Source organism: Peromyscus eremicus, chromosome 14, assembly GCF_949786415.1.
Source record: "Peromyscus eremicus chromosome 14, PerEre_H2_v1, whole genome shotgun sequence".
NCBI classification, from domain to species: domain Eukaryota; kingdom Metazoa; phylum Chordata; class Mammalia; order Rodentia; family Cricetidae; genus Peromyscus; species Peromyscus eremicus.
Window position 1 is genome coordinate 59,275,922 of NC_081430.1, and position 22,498 is coordinate 59,298,419.

Below are 22,498 nucleotides of genomic sequence, written 5' to 3' on the forward strand. Positions count from 1 at the left end.
CGCCCAACAGACTGGGCCACAGCAGAATTCTTTGGCTCATGGGCCCTGTATTCAGGACTCTAGATCCCTATCCATGGTTTCTTTCTCCTTCAGCTCTGAGGTAGACTCCTTTGAGACTGGCACAGAGGTCTCTGTGGCACTTGGAGTTAAAACTGAAAACAGCATACCTAACATGCATGAGGCCTTGGATTCAATCTCAACACCTCCAAAAACAAACAAAACAGAAAACACCTCATGAAATAGGCAGGTAAAGCCTGCCACTGAACATCCACTAGAAGTTTTAGAAGCCTAGCAGGTCAGCTCTCAGGCAAAGAGCACCTTCATTTCTCTTCCTCTGGCTTAAAGGAAGGGCCCAAGGGTTTCCAGTATCGAGTGCTTAGATGCCTTTATGCTGGTCCACACCTGTGTGTCCGTCTGCAATTGCTCTGTCCCCAGTTCCCACTTGCCAGAGTTAACATCTCGTGACACAAGAAGATAATGCACCATTGTTGTCCCAGTGTGTGTGTTCGCTGTGTGTGTTTACTGGGTGGGGAAAAAGTATACGGTTGACTTGAGTGGGCTACAAGCTGTTACTTTAACCTGACAGTGGACACCCGCATCCCATCTAGGAGGAAAACCAAAGGCCTGTCCATGACCTGCAAGGCCCTGCATCCCTGGCTCCTCCTCCTCTCTTCCCCGGAGTTTCCCCCACTCCTGGCTGGAGTCATCTTGGCCTCCCTGAATGCTCACTGACCTCCAGGCCTTTGCTGTCCATGCTACCTACCATCCCCATGGCACCTTGTCCTTTTCTTTCGGATCCATCTGCCCCCATCTACCCCCTTCCCTGACCCTTGCTCAGGCCTCCTCTCCCTTCCTTCTCTCAGTTTCTCTTGTTATAGATCAACCTGTGGTTGGTTTATTTCGGTTTCCACCCACTAGAAGGTAAGCTCAAAGGAACGGGCACATTCTTGGCTTTGAGCTGCAGGACCGGGCAGGGGTGCTGCTGGGCAAGCAGGTATCAGCAGATCACATCAGGAAGTGAGGGGAAGTGGGAAAGGGTGCTTCCATCCGCAGCCATCTGCTACTTCAAGCTGGAAAGACAAGGAAGCGTCCCATTTTCTGTCCTGTGTTTGCATGGAGATGGATTATTGCGATGCCTAGGATTAGCATGATTCTTGCAATTTCTAGACGTTTCTTTTCCTTTTTTCCCTGGCCTTGGTGTGGATGCAGTAGCTCCTCCCTCCTCACTTCCTTGGCTGCTGCTGTGTGGGAGGAGCTGTGCCTTCCACGGGACTGTTTCAGCAGCCATTGGCTTTTGTTTGTTAAGGGCTTGGGCAAAGTCGAAGCAGCCAGCATAAGCCTGTGGGCTGGGGAGAGGGCCAGCAGTGACGGAGGGATGAGCCTCTGGGATCTGAAGGAAGGCATCGAACGGGTGTTGCCGGTGTTTCCTGGGGTTTACTATGTGGGGCTTGCCCATCCCGCTTCCTATGACATCCATTGAAGACTTTTTTCTTGGGAGAGTGGTGGTGGGGGATCTGTCTTCAAAAAAGTGTTGAAGACAGAGGCAGGTATAGGGGTATTAGTCAAAACTACCAGGTGGAGACAGGCCACATCACGACTCTCGTACAGTTTCAGGCAAGTGTTTGAGATGGCATAGATGGTATGTGTATGTGTGCACATGTGCACACATGAATCCTGGGATGGACCCCTTAAAACGGGGACACCTTTGTTTCCTGATTGACCCACAGAAATGAGGTGGGGGGGGGGGAAAATGGAACTTCTTATGTGGCCCGTTTTCAAACCTCCTACTTCTCTCCCTCATCTCCTCAGCATCACGCAGACCCAGGCATGTGCTTTCTTACCCTGAGGCCTGCTCTGTGTCTCCTCTGTCAACTGTCCTGACCAGGGAAGTTCTACTTGCAGCCAGCTTCTTTGATGGTGCAGCTTTCTGTGCAGGGGTCCACTGAAGGACAGGGCTGGGGGGGACGGGGTGCTGCGTCTCCTCAAAGCAGGGACCCCTTTTACTTCCATCAGCACCTTTTAGTCTAAAGTGGTGTTTTGGACTTGTGGTCATGAATCTCCAGTAAGCTCAAAGGGTCATGATCAGCATTAAAAAAATAAATAGGGGGCCTCTGAGATGGCTCAGTGGGTCAAGGCACTTGGCCCCAAGCCTTCTGACCTGAGTTTGATCACCAGGACTTACATGGTGGAAGGGAAGAACTGACTCTTGCAAAGCATCCTAATTTAATAAATAAATAAGTATAATAAAATAAGCAATAGCCACTGGATATGGTGGAACACGCCTATAGTTTCAACACTTGAGAGGCAGAGGCAAAAGGACTAGGAGTCTGAGGTCATCCTCAGCTACACAGTGAACTTGAGGCCAGCCTAGGTTATTGGAGACCCCACTCAAGGGGGGTGGGGTGGAGAATGAGCTCCAGAGAGACCCAAGCTTGCTCTGTAGCAGAGTGGCATTTACCTCAAATCCTAGCGCTTAGGAAGGTGAGGTAGAAGAATCTCAAGTTTGATGCTAGCTTGGACTACATATCAGCACCCTGTATTAAAATTAATAGATTGGGCCAGCAAGTTGGCTCAGTAGGTAAGTGTGCTTGCTGTCAAGACAGACAAACCAAGTTCGGTCCCAGGGACACACACGGTGGAACAGGAGAACTGACTTTTGCAGGTTGTCCTCTGACCTTTACACTCTGTCATGGCACATGCATGCATGTGCAACACGCACGTGCGACACACACACTCTCTCTGAATATATAATTAAAATCATGGAAAAAACAAATAGAACAGAAACATCAGAGCACATTACCTGTTTAGGATTAAGTATTGATGTGTATGTGAGTATGTGTGTATCATGTATTCAACAGGTTTGGAAGCTACTTGCTGGGAACCCTTACCACAACTATAATTTAGCCGTGTGTCTCTCCTTTGGCAGTATTTAATGTGTTTTAGTGGGCGAATTGTCAGCCCACTTCAGCCCACATCAGACCCGCAGGGGCAGGTGGCTTCTGCTCCAGGAGCTGTCATTCGAGGCGCTGGGAGGGGCCTGACGACACCTGTTCACAGGCCTGAAGCCCCTCACACCATGCAATGCATATTTTTCCTCTTAGGACAACAGATGGGAGCGGCTTTCTGGGCGGTTGCACTCGGGTGAGTCATCTCAAGATCTGCATGCATGGCTCCCTAAAATGCAGCAAACTGAACATGTCAGGCCACATAAATTCCTGAGAGAAATGTCTTTGTCCAGAAACAGTGTGAGCGTGTTGTTCGGCGTTGCCATAGGGAACAGCCAGCTTTGCTTTTGAAATGCCCAGAGGCGAGCTCTCTGATTGGCTCTCCGTACTGCTCATCACTTCTGCCCAGCAACTGGCACTGCAGCGTCCAGAGCACCCGCCCCCAAAGCCGTGGCCCTGTTTGGGGCAAACTTCTTTATGCTGTCGGCTTTGGTTCGCCAAAGCCGGGGGTCTCGAGCTGCTGAATGGGAGAAGGCCTTGGGGTGGCGAGAGAGAAAGGACCAGGAGCTGGGCTCACCCGCAGAGGGCTCCACGCTGGTGGACTCAGCCTACTCATTCTGAACGAGGCTTACTAGCGCTTTGGCAGAGAATAAAAGGAGGCACGCAGCCGTAGGAAACCCCACGCACAGATCTTTGAACCTTCTGCCTTGTGGCTTATTTGAAAAGAATCCAAATAGTGCAGCCTAGAGACGAGAGCCTTTCTGGATTTGGGCAGTTCCCCTGTGCAGGCAGTGTAAGGCACCGAGTCCTCAGTGTGCCAGGACTGCGCCCTGGACAGGGCTGAGGACATGGCACGAGGCCTCCGAGCACAGGTATAGGAGCCAGGGGCACCCTGAGCCTTCTGGGTCATTTATAGACACCCATAAGGGGAGGCCCATCTGACCACGAGTCTGCAGTGGGCTCCAGAGTCCGCATGGGTGGGCCGGCCACTCCGTCTAAACTCCTGCCTGAACTCAGATCTGTGGCCGTGTGACCCAGGTGGGGGCGCCACTGGCCCAGCTGAGCCTGGCGAGCAAGGCCGCTGTCTGGGCTCTGGTACAGGCACCTGTTGGCTAATGCATCCAGGGACGCCCTGCCAGACTAGCTAGGCTTCTAGAACCTTCCACGAGGTAAGCCGGACAGATGATGCTGGCCGTCCTGCCTCTGTGCACTGCAGGGCACGTGGACGGGCACTGGCAGGCTGGTCACTCTGGTCTCGGCTTCGGCCTAGGGATCCCACGAGCTTTCTTGAGAAGGGAAGTGTGAGGGTCCAGCTGATCACGGCCTCTTTCCTCAGTGGCCCGAACTTCCTAAGGACAGGCCCTCATTTGCTCCCATCTTGCTATGGCTGTAGGGGGCCATCGGGGGGAGCCCTGGGAGCCCTTGGTGGCCATGAGCCGGCAGGACGAAGCCGCTGGAGAAATGGGCGTCCCTGGCCTAGAGAAGTGCCCAGGGCGAACTGTCCACCCTGTCCACCCTGGGCCAGACCCAGTTTCCTGGGTGGGTGGGTGGAGGGAGCCGAGGAGGAACTCTGCTCCACCTCTGACAGCTGGGTCAGAGGGTGCCAGGCCCGCCCGCCGGTGAGAGGCATGCGAGGGGCACGCGTGGAGGCGGCGTGTCTGTGCCAGCGTGAGGGCCGTCTGTGGGATCTGCGCGCCTGTGAGCTCCGACGGCGATGCCCGTGTGTTCTGGGGGGGCAGGAGACACTCGGAACGAACTCGGCACGCGTGTCAGCGGGTGCCCGCGACCCCGCGTCTTCTACACACGGTGTGAGGACGTGAGTGCTCGGGGTAGGCGAGTGTGTCGGGGCCGCCCGTCGAGGAGGCGACGCGAGGAACCCTCCTCGCCTAACTCGGCTCCACTGGCTTTTTGACCCGGAAAGACCGGGACGCGGGCGGGGCGCGAGGGCGCACGCGCGCGCGCGCGCGAGCGCGGGGCGGGCGGGGGGGACCCCTCCTCCCCCTCCTCCTCCCCCGGGCCCTGAGGGCCTGGGGCGCGCGCCGCCGTTGCTAAGGCCGGCGGCGAGCGCGGGGCCGAGGGTCCCTAGCAACGGGCGCGGGCGCGCGCCAGCCGCGGGGGATGGTGGGGGGGGGTGGCGGCGGCGGCGGGGCGGGCGCGCCGGGGCGCGCGCCGGCGGCCCGCGGGGATTTCCAGCGCGCGAGAGGAAGTGCCAGCGCGAGGGTGCGTGAGGCGGCGCGGCCGGCGGCCGCCGCGTGCGCGAGCCGGGTTGCAGCCCAGCAGGGACTTTCCAGCCGGCGGCGGCGGCGGCGGCGGCGGCGGCCGCCGGCCCTTCCCCGCCCCCCGACATGGGGCTGCCCGGGGAGCTGGACGCTGCAGACGACGGCGGAGGATGCGCGCGGCGCCCCTGAGCCGGCCGAGCGGGCGGGCCGCGGGGTAAGGTCGGCGGGCCGGGGCGGCGGGGCGGCGGGGCGGCGGGCGGCTCCATCTCGGCGGCGGCCCGGGGCCCGGCGGGTCCTGCGAGGCCAGGCCCGGCCTCCTCACCGTCTGTGGTGCGGCCCGCCCGCCGCCCCAACTTTGGAAACTTTGTGCGTGGGGCCGGCTCCCGGCCGGAGGCGCCGGCGCCTCAGGCAGACGGGGCAGCCAGGCCTCGCGCCCTAGGTGCCCGCCCCGAGGGGTGCTGAGCCGGCAGCATCTCCGAGGCCCGGGGGTTTGGCGCGGTACGGAACGGCGGAGTCGGGGTGCCCGTACGGATAAGCGTGCTCGCCCTGGCTGGTGGAGGTGGGTTTTTGAGCCATTATTTAAAAGTTTATACTGAGTCATTGCTCTGCAGATGAATGACTGATTCATAGTCGGAGAGCTGCAGAGAGGCTGGAAGGCAGGCGGGTCTGGGATCCAGCTGGGGCCGAATGCACACCTTCCACCTTCGATTAACACCAAAGGTCAGAGTGGGCTCCCCACGGGCGAGTCATTAAAACGATCCCTGCCGCGGGGCTTTGCAGGGTTTGGAGGCGCCAGGCTGTGGCTCACGTACGTTTCGCCACGTTTCCACACTGTCATCCCCCCTGGTTGGGGACGCGGGTTTCAGGATTAAACCTTTAGAGAGAATTCCGCGTGGAAAATTCTTTACCTTTAATTTGAAACGGCAACAAAATGCAAAAGGGTGAAGTGCCGTGGACGTGCTCTGAAATCTAAGAAGCATTCAGACTATGATCGGCTGAAGGAACTGATTTTATTTTCACGGCTTTTGTAGTGCGCTTTGACTCAGTTTTGAGAATGAAATAGAAGGATGTGTGTGTGTGTGTGTGTGTGTGTGTGTGTGTGTGTGTGTGTGTATTTGTATGTGTGCTCTTTTTTGTGGAGTCTTAAAGGGTATATCGAGTGTTGTATTGGCGTCTTAATTTACATTCACAGCATACAACTGAAGAGGAGCCATAATTTTTTTTTGGGGGGGTAGCATTTTCTGTGACTAGATGCACAGGTGAAATCTTTGGAAATGCTGTTTTGTGTTGTCTGTAAAATGCTTCTATGTAGAAATGTCCAGGTGGACCCTCAGTCGGGCTTTAAAATCTTCTGGTGCTTTTCAGGTCTTGGAAAATGGCCTGTTGAAAATACTGCATCATTGTAGGATGTCTGGCAAAATAGTGTACAGCCGTCCTTTACTCAAAGGAGAGGAAATGTTTCCCTTTTCGCCATATTGTGACATCTTAAATAGTAATAATAAGTCTGAAGGTGAAAATTCTCTGGTCAAAGCAAATTGAACCTTTAAAGTGTAAAAACTGGGGAATCTATCATAGGAGTCAGAAATCCCCGTGAGTAGGTGCTGGGGATGGTTCCAGCCTCACTGGCTCAGATCAGACCTCATCACGGACAAGGCTTAAGATGTAAGGTGGCTCACCCAGACACCTCTGTTCCAGCTGTCACAGTGCAGAAGCCAGGGAGGCAGAGAGCTGGCCGGGGAGAATTCCAGCATTTTTAAACCAAGACATGAATGTGAATTTTTCTGTGAGGGAAAAGAAGACCAATTATTTTTCTTGGATGCTATCCATTCTTTTTGGAACTAAGAAGATGGTCCTGTGAGAAGGCTGCAGAGACATTCTGTTGGAAACAGGCAGTAGTCAGTTGTTTCTGCGACTCTTGCTGGAGCTCTGAAGAAAGTCCTTCATTTAACTGGATACTTCTTGTGGTCCCTGTGTTTGGGATTTTTTTTTTTTTTTCTAAACACTTCTGCTAGAATCCCTTAGAAATTTTCAGTGTGTAAACCAGGAAGGACTTCTTGGGGGTATTGTCAGGATAGATATGCTAATGAGCCAAAAAGATGAGCATGAATTATCATTCCCTTGAAATCCTTTTTTTGTAATGCTGAAACTGTACCTCTGGAGAGATGAAACCGTCACTGTGGTGTTGCAAGCCTGAGCTAGCTCAGACACAAAGGAAATTGCATTAAATTTGTCCATCTTTGTCTTCTCATCTTGTATAGTAAGACTCTCCAAACAGCAAATGAGCTAACCTGTTAAATATTATGCAATAGCTCAGTTTCTTCTCAGTGGTCAATTTTAGAATTAACAGAGAAGTCTCATGACCTAAGGCCTTAGCGTGATTTGTGGAATCAGAACCCCTGTATTCATCTTCGCAAGTATTTACAGAAGAAAATTTTTTTGTTGGTTTGTGTATGTATATGCTCATTACATTCCAGATAGGGAGGGAAGCTGAGAAGGGAGCTAAAGTGAGGAAAGAGGTGAGGCCAGAGGCTTTGGAAGGTGACCAGAGAGCGGCAGCCGAGGCCTGAGTACAGCATGGTGCTTAGGCCTAGAACCAGAGTGAGGGAGGCCCAGAGGCCTGTAGACAGGAAGCAGTAGAGAGAGGTAGCTGGGCATTGATTGGTGTGGTCCCAGAGGAGCTAGCAGAAAGAAGAAAATTCAGTTTTAAAAAGTATAGAGAAAAACATTAAATTTATTTGTGTAATTTCGATGATTCCTAATTAATAAAAATATAAAAGGCCTTTTCATTTTGGAAAGCCTTTATTGTTTTGCATATTCCAGGAAAGAATTGGGATGAGAGGCCACTCTAGGAAGAAGGTGAAATTCCTGTTAAACATAGAACCTTTGGTGAAACCTGTTGGTGCTTACACATGGGGTCAGCTGGCAGGGAGTGGGATGTCACTGATGCTGATGACTGTTGGCTTCTGGCCCCTCCAGGAGTCATGTTGGCATGCATACTGCATTCAGACGAGCATATTATTAGCTGGGACTTGGGAGTCTTTTGCTCATTTAATTAACATTCAATTAATGTGCCCTGAGTTCCCATAATCTGGTTACTATGCTAGGGTGAGTGAGACACAGCACCTGCTTTTAGGGGTGTGATCTGTAGGTATCTGGGACATCTAGGTTCCTGTGAAGAGTGAAGGGCAGTGCCAGAACCCACCTAAGATTTGACTGTGACACCAGTTCAAGAACTTTCCAAAAGAAGAGTGAAGAAAAAGCAAGTCACCGGCACACCCCCAAAGACTTAACCAGGAAAAACAAGGAAAGTCATCCATATGTGTAGGAGGAAATGAATTAGTGGGTTGTATAGAAGTCTGCAAGTATGGGGTGGGGGTTGTGTTGCTGTAAGAGAAAAGCTGGCTGCCTGACTCATCAGGGAGGCGTCTGGGAAAGGCACCCCAGTTGACCACATGTTAGGAAGTGTGGTCCCACTTGTAGGACCCTGAGAATGGCAGTCAGGGGGCCCTCCCTTCCCTTCTGTGTAGGGAGACCTGTTAGCTTGCTGCTGTGCTCTCTGCTGGTATATACGATGCTGGTAGTGCTGCTGCTAGCCAGTTTTCCAGATGTTACATTTCCTGTGCTGACCTCCAGCTCTTTCAGGCTTTGTGTGATTTGGAGCTGAAGTAGTCTGGCTGTCTCTGACTGAAGAGCTTGGTTTGTGGAAGGACAGAGAGCAAGGGCACCAGTTTGGACCATGGCATGTTGCTGTGCCTACTGTTTCTCTGTGAAGGTCAGTGATTCTCATCCTTCCTGATGCTGCGACCCTTTAATACAGTTATTCATGCTGCGGCAGTGGCGGCCTCCCAAGCATAACATTGTATTGTTACTACTTCATACCTACCTGTAATTTTGCTACTCTTATGAATTGTAATGTAAATATCTGATATGCACCCACAAGGGGTCATGAACCACATGTTGAGAATAACTATTGTAGGTAGAAAATTTCAAAAAACTGGTGGTGGTGGGAGAGACAAATCACACTTCTCCTAAACCTACCACTCTGGTCCTTACTGATAGACTTAAAATGTTTTAATCCTCAAGAAATGAAATCTTGGACCCTGTGTTTCATTGTTTTAAAATGATTGATTATTATTGTAGTCTATGGGGTGTGTGTGTGTGTGTGTGTGTGTGTGTGAGAGAGAGAGAGAGAGAGAGAGAGAGAGAGAGAGAGAGAGAGAGAGGGGACAGCTTTGTGGAGCCCGCTCTGCCCTGGGTTCTGTTGGTTGAGCTCAGGTGGTCACATTTACGTCTTTGGATGGCGAACACCTTTGTCCACTGAGCTGTCTCACAGTCCCCAACATTTCATTTCATGATTTCATTCTTAAAAGGTTGGTTTCATGTTGATTTTAACCATTTGAAACTAGCGGGCTGGTGAGATGGCTCAGCAGGTAAAGGTGCTTGCCAACAAGCCTGATGACCTGAGTTTGATTCCTGGAACTCATGAGGAAAGGAAAGAGTTGGTGGAAGGAGAGAACTGATTTTTTTTTTTTTTTTTTTTGGATTGCCCTCTGACCTCCACACATGTGCCTCTCGCTCCCATTAAAAATGTAAAGGAAAAAAAAATGAAGTGGAGGCTATTTGGTAACTTCTCATGAGGCCATTTACTAAAAAAGAGACCAGGGAATGTTCTGATTTCCTGATGTCTGTAACTAGAGTTTTCCTGCCTGGCTCACAGTCAGGACAAATCTCTGTCGCCCACCAGTCCCACAGCCGCTCAGACCCCACCAAGTAAACACAGAGACTTATATTGGTTACAAACTGTATGGCTGTGGCAGGCTTCTTGCTAACTGTTCTTAAAGCTTAAATTAATCCATTTCTATAAATCTATACCTTGCCACATGGCTCGTGGCTTACTGGCATCTTCACATGCTGTTTCTCATTGTGGTGGCTGGCAGTGTCTCTCTGACTCAGCTTTCCACTTCCCAGCTTTATTCTCCTCCTTGTCCCGCCTATACTTCCTGCCTAGCCACTGGCCAATCAGTGATTTATTTATTGACCAATCAGCAACACACTTGACATACAGACCATCCCACAGCAGATGTCCTCTCCAATTTGAGCACTGATCATACATCCAGACCATAATGCCATATCAGTGAGAAGTTTGACATCTTTTAAGTGGTGGAAAAGGCTAAATTGAATAACCAAGTGAAATGATGTGACCTTTCAGGCGGTAGTAAGCAGCATTCCAGTGGTGAAATACATCTCTAGGAGTCATGATGATTTTTGTTTATTTTTGAGACAGGTTCTCCCTTTATAGTCCCAGGTTGCCCTTGAACTTGGGATCCTTCTGCCTCAGCCTCCCTAGTGCTGAGTGAGCTATCATGCCTGATGAGTCATAATAGTTTTGATGAGGTTTTTCCAAGGTTAACTTTTACTCTGAAAGGCTAATGCCCATTTGGAGACCTGCATGCGCAGGAGGTAATTATAGTTAGGTGCTTTTAATGCCTGTTCTCCTTCCACCAAAGCCCAGGCACATGGTAAGTGCTTGGTGAATGTTTGTGTCCAGATTCTGCAAGGTAGGAAGAGAAGGACATGACAGATGACCACAGTGTTTCAGTGGGTTCCAAGTCTGTGTTGTAGTTGTGCAGACCTAGTGCCTTCCTTGATCCTTTTCGTAGATGCCACTGTGTTGCCTTGCTGCTCTGATACATTAGAGGGAGTTACACAGTAGGAAATGACTACTTTGTTGTTGTTGTTGTTTTGAAACAGGGGCTCTTTATGTTGCTCTGGCTGTCCTGGAACTTGCCCCATAGACCAGGCTGGCCTCAAATTCACAAGAGATCCATCTGTCAATGTGTCTGCCTCCAGAATACAGGGATTAAAGGTGTGCACCACCAAGCTTGGCAGGGAAACTTCTTTGATACAAACTTCTTTCTTGGAAGAACAGGGAAATTAGTTCTCTGGAGCACTTTGTCCAGTAATGCTCAGAAGTCCTAACTTTACACTGGAAATTCAGTGCAGTCTACTGCCGCCTTATTATAGGGCAAATTAAGTGCATAGGTTTCAGAAGGCTTTTCTCTAGGACTTTACTTCCAGTAGGGATAGGGCAAGCACATGAAATTTTATCTTAATGTAAATTATACATGGTACTCAGTAGTCTGTTTTAATATAAACATACTCTGCTCCTAATCTTTTAGTAGAATTGATTCTGCAAAAGATGCATTGTGTTTATTCATGGCTCTCTTTGGAGCCTCCGTGATCTAACCACAGGTTTGAAATACTTTTGTTGCCAGGTGTTTTGAAGAAGGGCTTTTTCAACTTGTATTCAATCAAACTACATCCCCCCCCCCCCCCCCCAGCATGTACTATGCTGGTGATTAAAACTAAAAAGTCAGGTAAGATACTGAATGATCTCTGGCCTCATGGAGTCTCCAATGCCAGGGCCAAGCTAGAAGAACACTTGGTGATAACTCGATGTGAGGCTGGCGCTGTGACAGCTGAATAGAAGTGAGGTTTGGATCACAGGCTGTGCAGGAATTCTTTGGAGTTTAACTCGAGTAAGAAGTATAAATGAAGAGGAATTGTGGTGAAGAGTGCCCCAGAGTTGAAATACCATAAGTCTGAGTGATGCCGTAGGCACCCTTCCTGGAAAGGGAACAGGAGAGGGAAGGAAGAGCAGAAGTCTTTTCTAGAGGTCCTGTTTTCACCACATCCTTTTCACCGGTGGACCCTTTAGGCCAGGTAGTTTGTTGTGTTTGTTTTTTGATATGGAGTCTCCTGTGTAGTTCACTTTGGCCTCACACTCACCATGTAGCCCAGATTATCTTGACTTTCCAGTCTTCCTATCTCTGCCTCCAAGTGCTGGGCTTTACAGGCGTGTAGATTTTGTTCAGTTGTAGGGTTTTTTGGTTTTGTTTCATGAGTGTAGATTTTGTTTTGTTCCTATATAGTATTTTTTTCAAATACATTGTGGATTTTGGAGCAGTTTTTCATGCAACCTTTTTCTGCTGACATCTGCTTGGCTGTATTGGCTTTCCCCCATCCCTAGTCAGTTTTCATTCCTTTTCTGTGTTTTAGGCTAGTTTCTTAGACCAGCACCAGTGTGCTTGTATTCTTTAACAAGACCAGCTAGAGACTGGGGTTGTAGCTCAGTGTAGAGCCTACCACATGCAAAGCCATGGGTTTCATCCTAGCAGTGAAAAAAAACTCAGGATACTGTTTACTCTTGTGGTTCAGATATTTCATACATCTTAGCAGTCCCTAACCTGATTTACTAATTTGTTTTCTTCCCTCTTTATCTCTCTTAATTTACATTTAAACCAGTAGTCTAGTACTAATGATAGTATTTAGTCCTCTGCCTTTGCAGAGTTTTACAAACATTAGCTTGTTAGTGGTGAACAAGTCCCTGAGGCCTGGTCACTCTGTAGAGACCATCATGGTTATAACTCAGCACCCATTTATCTCTAATTTAATTATGACTACAGATGGCTCATGAGAATACAAGTTAAAAGAAAGAAGCTTTTCCCCAATTAGCAGGGAAGTGATGTTGGCTGCTTCAGACTATCTGGCTGTTATAGTTAGAACCACTGTGAAGTGCTGGATTGGAACCAGGAAGGACCAGAGACTGCTGGGTCAGAGGTGTGGGACTTCTTTCATGGCCATGTTCCTACTCCAGGGAGGGCTAGACGCCACGGCTCAACCCAAGTCCCTGGGTTGATAGAGGCTTAATTTTTTTGTTTTAGACAAAAGTAACAGGCAGTAGTATGTGAGCAAGGATCTCAATGAGTCCAAAAATTTTTGTGCCCTTCTCCAGGTTCAGGGAAGTTCTGGTGTGTCTCTGACTGATCTCTGAGATTGAGATGACCCCCCCCCCCAGGGTTTCTCTGTGTAGCCCCAGCTGTCCTGGAACTCAATGTGCAGACCAGGCTGTTCTCAAATTCACAGAGACCCACCTACTTCTGCCTCCTGAGTGCTGGGATTAATGGTGTGTGCCACCATTGCCTGGCTGGGAGAAGGGGGTTGTTTCCTCCCTTGTTTTTTTCACAGTTCAGCCTGAAGTGTGAATGAAAATGAGACATGTTTGGGGCTGAAGAGATGGCCCAGTGGTTAAGAGCACTGGCTTGTCCTTCCAGAGGACCTGGAGTCAATTCCCATTCCCCCCTTGATATCTCATAACCATTCTTAACTCCAGTTCCAGGGGACCTGACACCCTCTTCTGACCTCTATTGGCACCAGGCATATATATAGTACACATCCCTACATATAGGCAAAACACTCATGTACATAGAATAAAAAGATCTTTAAAAAAAAGTGAGACACATTCATTTATGGAAGGAGTCAGACATTATTTGAATTCCGGTTATTCCTTTAGCTGACCATCCAGTTACTCATTGTCTCTAAACTCAGTTTTCTGTCTATGGAATGCAGAGCCCTGGAGCTGGGTCCTGGTGACAGCTATACATTATGACTGATTTCACATCACTAAACTATGTTTAAAATGGCTGAGATGGAAAACCTTATGTGTGTTTTACAACAATAGAAAATTAATTGTGAGGTATAAAAGTGAGAAGTAGTGGGGGTGCTAGAGCGATGGCTCAGCAGTTAAGAGCATGCACTGCCCTTGCAGAGGACAGCACCCATGCCTGGTGGCTCACGACTGCTGTGACTCCAGCTCCAGGAGGATCAAGTGCATCTGTCTTCCAAGGACATCTTCACTCGTGTACACCACTTACAGAGACATTGTTCAAAAGAAGTGATAAGTAGTGGAATATGAGAAATTAGTATACCACAGTCATAATTCAACCAGTACCTGTGAGGCAGAGGCAGGAGAGTTGAGATTGTGTAGCCTGGGCTTCAGAATCAGTTTGAGGCCAGCTTGGGATATTTAAAGACCTGTCTCCAGAAAATAATTTAAAAGAAGTGGTAATTGCTCTCTCTTTTTCTTTTCCTGCATATTTTCAACAAGGTGTATGGGCTGGGCCAGAAGAGTACCTTATATATGGGGTTGAGGGAGAACATTATTGGACTATGAAGAAAGTCTTTTCCCCCTGTTTTCTTTTTCTTTCTTTCTTTTCAGTTTTTTTTGAGACAGGGTCTTGCTGTGTAGTCACAACTGACCTCGAGACTTACAGTTCTCTTACTTCATCCTCCTGAGATTGAGTGGTGGACTAATAGGTGTAAGCTACCATGCCCGGCTAAGAAAGTCTTTAGAACAGAAGGTAAAATGTCTGGAAACCAAAGTCACATTACATTTGCATAAAAGGAACATCTATATTTAGATATCTCTGGGTTTTTTTTAAGAAAGCAATTTTTGCATATGATTGAATTTTGATAAGTTGTATTTTGATCTTTTCTTTCCCATTATTTATCAGGAATAATGTTTTCTGATTTATTCAGGTCTCTTTTCAAATATTTGAAAGGTCTTAAACTCTCTTAAAATAGCCCATGTTTCTCATAATCTCTTAGCTTCTTTTCCATTGTGGCAAAAATAAAAAAATGTTTATCACCTTCATGAAGAGAGTTTCTGACATATGGTTGGTAGTCAACTATTGGTTAAATGAATCCATAAAATAGTTCAACATTCTCTTCTATTGAGACAAAATTCACATAGCATATAGTTAACTATTCTAAGGTATGCAGTCCAGTGGTATTTATTGTACTCAAAATGTCATTTAGTTACTGGATCTTTCTAGTTCAAAACTTGTCCCCCATACTACTTGAGTAGTTACTCCCCCCGCCAAGGCCTGGTCTAATTTGCTCTCTGTTTCCATGGATTTGCTTATTTTTAATATACCACATAAAAGTAATCATGTAATAAATGTATGACCATTTATGTCTGTGTAATCCAGGTGTATCCAAGTTGTAGTAGGTACTGGTATTTTATTCCTTTAGTGGCTGAATAATAATCTGTCGTGTGTGTGTGTGTGTGTGTGTGTGTGTGTGTACATGTATGTGTATGCATGAGGGTTCATGCTCGAGCATCTGTGTTTGCAATTTATCTACTCATCTGTCTATGAACATTTAGTTTTCATCTTCTTTACTGTTAGGAATAATGTTGCCATAAGCAGGTGTTTAATTGTGTGTGTTTATGTGTGTTCTCTTTTCTTCTGGATATATCTCACAGAGCATTGGTAATACTACATATCTGAGTTTAATTTATTCCCACCAGCAGTGTTACAGTTTCTGCACATCTTCACTAGAACTAACTTCTGTTAAACTAGTATGTGAATTACTGTGTCGTTGTCATTTTGATTTGTTATCTCTTGATGACCAGTGATACTGAATATCTCTCTATGTGCTTGGTGTCCATTTGTATATATTTGTATAAATGCCTAAACCCTTTGTCTCTGCTTTAATTGGGGTGATTTTTTTCTTGTTGAGTTATAAGAGCTCTTTATATATTGTGGACATGAAACCCTTTAGACACATGAGTTGCAATTATTTTCTCTCATTTTGTAGACTGCTTCATAAATTTTGTTGATAGTATCCTTTGCACAAGTTTTATTTGGAGTTCATTTTTTTTTTCTTTCTTTCTTTCTTTCTTTCTTTCTTTTTTTTTTTTTCTTTTGGTTTTTTGAGACAAGGTTTCTCTGTGTAGCTTTGTGCCTGTCCTGAATCTCACTCTGTAGCCCAGGCTGGCCGCTAACTCACAGAGATCCGCCTGCCTCTGCCTCCCGAGTGCTGGGATTAAAGGTGTGCGCCGCCACCGCCCGGCTTTTTTTCTTTCTTTTGTTACTTGTGCTTTTGGTGTCAAGTCTGAGAATCCACTGCTAAGCCATCAAGATTTACCATTATGTTTTCTAAGAGTTTTATAGATTTAGTTTTTATATTTAGGTCTTTGATCCAGTTTGAGTTTATTTTTGTATGTGGATTGAGGTAGGAGTGTTCCCATTTCATTTTTTTTTTTTTTGTAGGTGATTATCCAGTTCTTCCAGCATGCTTTTAAAGAGACTATTCTTAACCCATAGAAAGGTTTAAAATATATTGGTTATAGATATTGACATTCATTTCTGGACCCAGTTCTGTTCTCTTCATCTGTGTGCCTATCCTAATGTCAGCGCCATACTATTTTGATTGTTGTAGCTTTGTAGTAACTATTGAAGTAGTGAGCTTTGAAAATGAGAGTATTCCAGCTTTTTCATTTCCAATATTGTATCGACAGTTTTGAGCCCCTTGATGTTTCATGTGAATTGTAAGGGTTGCTTTTCTGTTTCTGTAAAAATGGTTACTGGAATTTCAATAGGGGCTGCACTGAATCAGTTAGATTGCTTTGGAGTCACTGTCTTGGTGATGCCTTCCACTCTGTGAACATGGGTGTTTTCCCACTTGCTCTCCCAGCTCCCCTCTTCCTTCTTTCCCACCTTCCCTTCCTTTCGTGCTGCTAGGGATTGAACTGAGGTCCTTAGGAGAGCTAGACAGATGCTCTACTATTGAGCAGACGCCCAGCCTTCTTTCATTTACTTTTCATCAATACCTTGTAGTTTCAGTGTATAAATATTCAACTCCTTGGATGATTTTAATTCCTTAATATTTTGTTTTTTGTGGATTCTACTGTAAATAGAATTTTTTATTTTCATTTTGAATTGCTGTTAGTGATGTATAGAAAGAAGCACAACGTTTTTCTTTCTTTTGTTCTGTTTTGATGTGCTACAACTGTGCTGAGTTCATGAGTTGCCTGTAGCAGATATTTTGTGGGGTATTTTTTTTTTTAATGTATGTGGGAATTTTGTTTGTGTGTATATCTGTGCCCTGTGTGCATGCCTAGTGCTTACAGAGGCCAGAAGAGGGCATCAGATTCCCTGGGACTGGAGTTACAGATGGTTGTGGGTTCTGGGCATTGAACCTACAGGTCTTCTAGAAGAGCAACCAGTGCTCTTAACCTCTGAGCTATCTCTCTAGGCCCCTGTGGGAATTTCTTCAGTCATCTTGTATGCAGATAGAGATGCTTTACATCCACTTTCAAGCCTGATGTTTTTTTGTTTGTTTGTTTTTATTTTTTGGTTTTTCGAGACAGGGTTTCTCTGTGTAGTTTTGGTTCCTGTCCTGGATCTCGATCTGTAGACCTGGCTAGCTCAAACTCATAGAGATCCACCTGCCTCTGCCTCCCGAGTGCTGAGATTAAAGGCGTGCACCACCGCCACCGCCACTGCCACCTGGCCAGCCTGATGCTTTTATTTGTTTGTGTAGATGTAACCAACCGTCTTATTAAATAAGAAACACAGAGCCAATTCAGAGAAGAAAGCCAAGAGGTCAGAGCTAAGAGCCTCACCCTTCCTGCTTCAGCGATCCTCTTCAGTCAAGAGAGTTCTCCGAAAGGGACCTACTTCCTGTGTGTATGTCCTTATATAGTCTAGCTGTTCTGCCTTCTCATTGGTTGTAAACCCAAACACGTGACTGCCTCGTCACCACCTGTATGTACCGCCCTCCAGGTCCTTAAAGGCGAGCGCCACCACCGCCATGCACTTGCTATGGCTCTAATAGCTCTGACCCCCAGGCAACTTTATTTATTAACATACAATTAAAATCACACTTCAGTACAAGTAAAATACCACCGCACTTTGGTCTTTCACTTGTGATCAGATTCTAAGAGTTTGATCAGTGGTTTGAGGGCAGCTTTGGGTCTGTGATACTTTCCTTCCTGTGAGTTGATTTAACAAGATCAGTTGACACTTGTGTTGGGAAATTTTTTTTTTTTTTTTTTTTTTTTTTTGGTTTTTCAAGACAGGGTTTCTCTGTGTAGCTTTGCGCCTTTTCCTGGAACTCACTTGGTAGCCCAGGCTGGCCTCGAACTCACAGAGATCCACCTGGCTCTGCCTCCCGAGTGCTGGGATTAAAGGCGTGCGCCACCACCGCCCGGCCGTGTTGGGAAATTTAAGTTAGTATTTCTCTCCATTCTTTTTGGATTTTCAAGTCAGATTTCTCTGTGTAGCTTTGGCTGTTCTAGAACTCATTTTGTAGACCACGCTGGCCTACAGACTCAGAGATGTGCCTGCCTGCCTTTGCCTCCCAAGTGCTGGGATTCAAGACATCCACATATGGCCAGTATTTCTGTATTTTTCCCCCCCCCCGTTCCCCCCCCCCCCCCCAAGACAGGGTTTCTCTGTGTAGCTTTGCACCTTTCCTGGAACTCACTTGGTAGCCCAGGCTGGCTTCGAACTCACAGAGATCTGCCTGGCTCTGCCTCCCGAGTGCTGGGATTAAAGGCGTGCGCCCCCACCGCCCGGCTTCCCCCAGTTTTTTGCGACAGGGTTTCTCTGTGTAGCTTTGGAGCCTTTCCCGGAACTCACTCTGTAGACCAGGCCAACCTTGAACTCACAAAGATCGGCCTGGCTCTGCCTCCCGAGTGCTGGGATTAAAGGTGTGTGCCGCTGCCGCTGCCGCCGCCGCTGCCGCCACCGCTGCCGCCGCCGCTGCCGCCACCGCTGCCGCCGCCGCCACCGCCACCGCCACCGCCACCGCTGCCGCCGCCGCCACCGCCGCCGCCACCGCTGCCGCCACCGCCACCTCCAGCTTCTGTCTGTTCTTTAAAAAGCTTCATTGAGAAAATAATAGTAAATCTACATATCATAAATTTCCTTTTCATGTAGATCATTTTAGTAAATTCCTTAGAGACATATTAGAATTAACCTGTGGCTGTTTCTATATAAAGGATGGGATCAGTTAGTGTGCACAGAGATGTATGCATCAGCTCTAATATAGAAGTTTCATTTTCTGTAGCTCTTGCCTTCTCAGCCTATTTCAGCTGATGGCTGCAACACTTATCTGAGCAAGAGCTCAGATGATGATGTCACAGGGGAATGAGGAGTAGAGTTAAATAATGAAACTAGAAGTATGTCTCTCATGCCATCGTGTGTTGGAATCTATGAGGGAAGAGTCATGCCTGTTTGCATCTGCACAGTGAGCCCCAACATTTCTGGCCAGGAAGTCACTAGTGTTGTTTCCCAAGCAAGTCACTTCTAGGCATCTTGCCTTCAGTGCAAAAAGCATGAATGAAGAGCATGTTCTTCTTTAAGTGTGTGATACACCAGAATGACTGATGGGGAATTTCAAGGAACCCTGGGTTCTTCTACTTCCCCTCTTGTGACTTCTGAGGTTAAGAACTTCTGGTCTACATGGTCTGAGGTCTCTTGCCACAGTAAAGTTATAAATGTATGTTTTGAATAGGGTGTCTGCTTTTCATTGTCTTTTTTTTCTTTTAATTCTTTAAATTTGCCAGTTTTTGGAGTATCATATGGGACAAAATATTTGCTCTCAGTAACCCTCTGGCCATGTTATTTGATGTCATGTACCTTCCTCATCCACTATTGCCTTCAGGATTTTCTATACCACAGTGTGATTGGTGACTGTGGCCCAGGCCTGACCAAAGTTGGGTAATTAGTCTTTGGGGAGGATGGTAACGGAGGTGCAAGGCCAACAACATTTCACACAGTTGATGCATGCCCTTAACTTGCCTTATTTCTCGGTTCTGGTTCTTACAGCATGGTTTGCCTTGATTTACAATGTACTAATGTAGCTAACCTTTCATTTTTTCCTAGGGTTCTTAGGAACTGCTTTAGGTTTTAGTCACTTATGCTTGAAGTGAAACCCATCAGGTATGGTTTAACCTGTGAAAAGCTGTCTGAGAAGTCTTCCTTGAGACCACACCTCCGGATGTAAAGCTTTGGCCTTTTGTTTTTCTAGGCATGACTTTTTCTTTTTTTTTTAACTTTTTGAGACATGGTCACATTTAGTCTAGGCTGGCCTTAGACTTAGTGTGTGGCCAAGAATCACCTTGCATTCCTCCCAAATCTATTTTCTAAGTCCTAGATTACACATGCATGTCATCATGCTAGTAGCTTCCTTTTTTTTTTTTAAAAAAAAAAAAAAAAAAAAGACAAGGTCTTACTATGTAGTCCTGGCTGGCATGGAACTTGCTATGTAGATAAGACTGTCTTCAAATGCATAGAGATCTCCCTGTGTCAGCCTCTGCCTCTGAGTGCTAGGATCAAAGGCATACACCACCACCCGGCTTATGTAATGGACCTGTTTCTGAGTGTTGGACATGTGCATTGTGTGAATGAGTAGAGGCTGGACTGTTGGGGTAGAGGGCTGTGATGGCTATTCTTCATGTTAGCTTTGTCTGGATTTAGAATCACCTAGGAAACATACCCCTGGGTCTATCTGTGATGTTCCCAAAGAGGTTTAATGAGGGGACGGCAGCAACTCTGAATGTGGGTGGTTCCAACACATGGCCCTGGGGCCCTGGGCTGAATACAATGGAAAAGAGGAAGGAACCACCTGAGCACCAGCATTTCGGTCTCTCTCTGCCTCTCTACTGCAGATGTTCTGTGACCAGTTACCTCATTCTGCTGACACCTGTGCCTTTACTGCCATGACACACTGTACCTTTAAAACATTAAGAAAAAACAGACTTTTTTTCTTATGTTGCTTTTTGTCAAGACTTTGGTCACAGCGATGAGAAAGTATAGTCAGTACCGAACAAGGATGCCAAAGGGTGGGCCTGCTTTATGGCCAGGAAGATCTGGCTGGCCATTTTGGTTCACAGGCTTTTGTGACTAGTTTAGGGGGAAGAATGTGGAAGAGTTTGGAGTTGTGTGCTAGAGAAACCCTAGGGTGCTGTAACCAGGGCTTAATGGGCCATGCTGGTAAAACGATGGAAGACCAAATGCTACTAGAAAGGTAGATGGTAAAGACTGTGCTTAGTAGGTTCTAAGGGAGCCAAGGACCCTACTGGGAACTTGGCTAGTGGCCATTATTGTTACATTCTGGCCCCCCAAAAATTAAAAAAAAAATTCTGGCTACTTTCTTGTCTATGTTCTAAAAACTTGAGTGTGGCTGAATTTAAGTACAATAAGTTGTTTGCTGTAGGGATTTTGTTTGTTTGTTTGTTTGGTTATTGAGCTGAGGTCTCTCTATGTAGTCTTGACTGTCCTGGAGCTCATTGTGTAGATCAGGCTGGCCACAGAGATCCTCCTACCTTTGCCTCCCTAGTGCTGGGATTCAAATCATTTGCCACCATGCCCAGCTGGTGTAGGAAGATTTAAGACAGCGTAACATCAAGACTGGCATGAGTACTGTCTACTACTCTTTTTCAGATTGCGTCGAGGAAGAGCAGAAATAACGTCTGTAGTTTAGTGAAGACAGGATTTGAGTAAGTATAAAGTTTCAGTGGAGGTTGGTGTGGAAGAAGCAGCTATACCTATTGACAAGATAAGCACCATTGAAGCATCCTCAGAATATGCAGACAGTAGAGGAGCCATGCCCTGAGAGTAGACCCCCAGAAGATGGCTATAATCAATGAAAATGTAGATTCATTTGAAAGAGAGACCAGATTGCTGATGCCAAGGAAGGGATTTCCTGCTTGAAAACAAACCTCTAGAGAACTGTTCTCCCAGGTTCAGCCCTCAAGGCACAGAGAAGCCAGTTTAGCTGTGGTAGAAGGGGGTCAGACTATATCTTCAGCTGGCAGCAGGACTTGGCATTATTGTCCATGTGGTTTTCAGGCATGAAAAATGTAAGAATTATGAAGTAATGAAGGCAGCTTGCACCAAGGTTCCAGAAAGCTGTTGAAGCCACACAGTGTCTGGTAGGGTTGGATTTCCTACAATGAGGCCCCAAGAGGTCATGGTGGGAAGTTGTGATGGTAAAGCCTAAATTGCGCCTGAGACCCCAGGATGTTGGAGCTGTGAGGACCATGGATGTCTCCTAGGAACAGTGGGGGCCACAGAATGAAGCAGGCCCTCTAGAGAGGCTATGTGTGCAGCAGGTGGCACAACTGAAAACCCAGTGCTATTCTAGCCCGTGGGGACCCAGATGATGTTCTGGACAGGGAGCCTCAGGATTTGATGTTTGCCTTGTGGAATATTGATCTTGGTTTAGCCTGCTGTCTCCTTGCTATGCCCCCAATCCTCCATTTTGATATGGGAAATGTTTATTTTGTACCTTTGTATATTGGGACTAGCTACCTTTTTAAAACTTTTTTTTTTTAAAGATTTATTTATTATGTATACAGTGTTCTGCCTGCACATTTGTCTGTAGGCCAGAAGAGGGCGCGAGATCTCATTACAGATGGTTGTGAGCCACCATGTGGTTGCTGGGAATTGAACTCAGGATCTCTGGAAGAACAGCCAGTGCTCTTAACCGCTGAGCCATCTCTCCAGCCCTAAAACTTTTTTTTTTTTTTAACATAAACTCATAGATAAGAGATTGTCTTGAGTCTCAGAATAGACTTGAGCAATTGTGGGGTTGTTAAAAGACAATGGAAACTTTTAGAGATGGAAGAGATGGACCAACTGTATTTTCATTATGAGATTAAAAACAAACTTTAGGAGCCAGAGGTGGAGTGTTTGATTT

At 46.9% G+C, this 22,498-nt stretch overlaps 1 protein-coding gene across 2 annotated transcripts in view; it reads left to right on the forward strand.

The window, feature by feature from the left end:
* Window positions 1-5,268: 5,268 nt before the first annotated feature.
* Traf3 (TNF receptor associated factor 3) overlaps window positions 5,269-22,498 on the forward strand; it is a 111,162-nt gene continuing 93,932 nt past the window's right edge. The window contains exons 1-2 of one of the 2 annotated variants that reach the window (XM_059279286.1): window positions 5,285-5,378; window positions 5,776-5,884. The gene's annotated coding sequence lies outside the window, so the exon portion shown is untranslated. Of the gene's footprint in view, window positions 5,379-5,775; window positions 5,885-22,498 lie in introns of both variants that reach the window. The other variant, XM_059279287.1, reaches the window with a different exon arrangement.